This window comes from Panthera pardus, unplaced genomic scaffold, assembly GCF_024362965.1.
Source record: "Panthera pardus isolate Hobbes unplaced genomic scaffold, ASM2436296v1 HiC_scaffold_27, whole genome shotgun sequence".
In the NCBI taxonomy this organism is placed as follows: Eukaryota; Metazoa; Chordata; class Mammalia; order Carnivora; family Felidae; genus Panthera; species Panthera pardus.
This window is the reverse complement of record NW_026526843.1, coordinates 113633879-113636612: the sequence shown is the minus strand read 5'-3', so window position 1 is coordinate 113636612 and position 2734 is coordinate 113633879. Positions and strand designations below refer to the sequence as shown.

Here is a 2734-nt window from a genome sequence, read left to right as displayed (position 1 = left end):
TAAGCAGGCTCCGCTCTCACTGCAGAGCCTGATGTGGGCCTCAATCTCACAACCCTGGGATCATGACCTAAGCTGAAATCAAGAGTCAGATGCTCAACTGAGTCACCCAGGCGCCCCTCCCATGATCCTTTTACTTGCTACAGATAACGTTTACTTTGGGCCACAGCTCCACTTGGCGTATCAGTGACTCCCCGAGGAGCGAACTCACACTGGCTCAGTTATACTCCCTCCTACTGGTCAAAGTCCTTCTTTTTGTACAGATCTTCAAGAGTTTCTTTCTATCTGCTAGACTGGATGCTGCCATTCATGAATCACTGAAAACAGCCAGTAAGATCTTCAAAATGTAGTCAGTTGAATTTTTTTTTTAACCCAAAATGATACAAAGCAGATAATGACAAAAAAAAATTGTGATATGAGTGAAAAAGCAGTATATGGAACTGTATGAAAAACACAATTTAAAAGTTAATATTTAATCTTTTGGAGGAAAGGAGGAGGATAAAAAGAGAAGACACTGAATTAATAGCAATTGTATCTAATGGTAAAGTATGGCTTTTTTCCCATTGTTTTCTCTTTTCCAATTTTTATTTTTTATTTTTATTATTTTCTTAACGTTTATTTACTTTTGACAGAGAGAGTGTGCAAGCAGGGGAGGGGCAGAGGGAAAGGGAGACAGAGAATCTGAACAAGCTCCACGCTGTCAGCGCAAAGCCTGACGTGGGGCTGGAACCCACGAACTGTGAGATCATGACCTGAGCCGAAGTTGGACACTCGACTGAGTAAGCCACCCTCTTTTCCAACTTTTAAAAATGAGTTTATGACGTTCCTAAATTTTTTTAATTACAAACTTTAATACAGATACAAAACAAGAACAAACCATAACTTACGTTAGATAATTTATTTGATACCTAAAAAATGTGTTTAACCATCAAACATCAAAAACCAAAATTAAAAAGAATTGTCACTGGCTATTAACAAGTAGCATAAATACACTTCTAGCACCATGTCTGACATGTTGCAGATACTCCACACCTCCATGTTCATCCTCTTCCCTTTTCAAATGGACACTGGTCCCCTTTCACTTTATTCATCAAAGCCAAGAGCTCAAAACCTAAATTAGTCTTTCTGGTTCTTTAGTTCATGGACTATACATAATGATAAACCATAAGTCTCACGAGAACCTTCCCATATAAACTTGCATTTACTAAAAGTAAACAGTTGGGACTACATCAAACTAAAAATCTTGTGCATAGTGAAGAAAACCATCCATCAACAAAACAAAAAAGCAACCTACTGAATGGGAGAAGATATCTGCTAAGGATAAGGGGTTAATATCCAAAATATGTGAAGAACTCATATAACTCAACACCAAAAAAATATGAATCCCATTAAAAAATGGACAGAAGTGCTCGCTTCGGCAGCACATATACTAAAATTGGAACGATACAGAGAAGATTAGCATGGCCCCTGCGCAAGGATGACATGCAAATTCGTGAAGTGTTCCATATTTTTCAAATCAGGAGACTATAGATGCTGGAGAGGATGTGGAGAAACGGGAACCCTCTTGCACTGTTGGTGGGAATGCAAATTGGTGCAGCCGCTCTGGAAAGCAGTGTGGAGGTTCCTCAAAAAATTAAAAATAGACCTACCCTATGACCCAGCAATAGCACTGCTAGGAATTTATCCAAGGGATACAGGAGTACTGATGCATAGGGGCACTTGTACCCCAATGTTTACAGCAGCACTCTCAACAATAGCCAAATTATGGAAAGAGCCTAAATGTCCATCAACTGATGAATGGATAAAGAAATTGTGGTTTATATACACAATAGAATACCACGTGGCAATGAGAAAGAATGAAATATGGCCTTTTGTAGCAACGTGGATGGAACTGGAGAGTGTGATGCTAAGTGAAATAAGCCATACAGAGAAAGACAGATACCATATGGTTTCACTCTTATGTGGATCCTGAGAAACTTAACAGAAACCGATGGGGGAGGGGAAGGAAAAAAAAAAAAAAGAGGTTAGAGTGGGAGAGAGCCAAAGCATAAGAGACTGTTAAAAACTGAGAACTGAGGGTTGATGGGGGGTGGGAGGGAGGGGAGGGTGGGTGATGGGTATTGAGGAGGGCACCTTTTGGGATGAGCACTGGGTGTTGTATGGAAACCAATTTGACAATAAATTTCATATATTAAAAAAAATAAAGATAAATTAGAGAAGCTTGAAAAAAAATAAATAATCTTATTCAAAAGTTCAAAAAAAATGGACAGAAGATCTAAATACACATTTTTCCAAAGAAGACATATGGATGGCCAATAGACACATAAAAAGATACTAAACAACATTGATCACCAAATGCAAATCAAAACCAGAAGGATGTATCACCTCACACTTGTCAGAATGGCTAATATCAAAAAGACAAGACATAACAAGTGTTGGTGAGGACGTGGGAACAAGGGAACCATTGTGCACTACTCGTGCTAATGTCAACCAGGGCAGCCACTATGGAAAACAGTAGGAAGTTCCTCAAAAAATTAAAAATACAACTACCATGTGATACAGCAATTTTTTTAAGTTCATTGGTTCACCTTGAGAGCAGAGACAACATGAATGGAGAGGGGCAGAGAGAGAATCCCAAGCAGGCTCCAAGCTGCCAGCACAGAGCCCGACACGGGGCTCAAACCCACAAAGCCATGAGATGGTGACCTGAGCGGAAACCAAGAGTTGGACGCTCAAC

General features: G+C 39.6%; 1 non-coding gene across 1 annotated transcript; it reads left to right on the top strand.

Moving 5' to 3' along the window:
• The first annotated feature begins 1402 nt into the window (after window positions 1-1402).
• LOC128774048 (U6 spliceosomal RNA) lies at window positions 1403-1509 on the top strand. Its single transcript, XR_008418512.1, has one exon. It is a non-coding gene; the product is annotated as a U6 spliceosomal RNA (small nuclear RNA).
• The last annotated feature ends 1225 nt before the right edge of the window (window positions 1510-2734 follow it).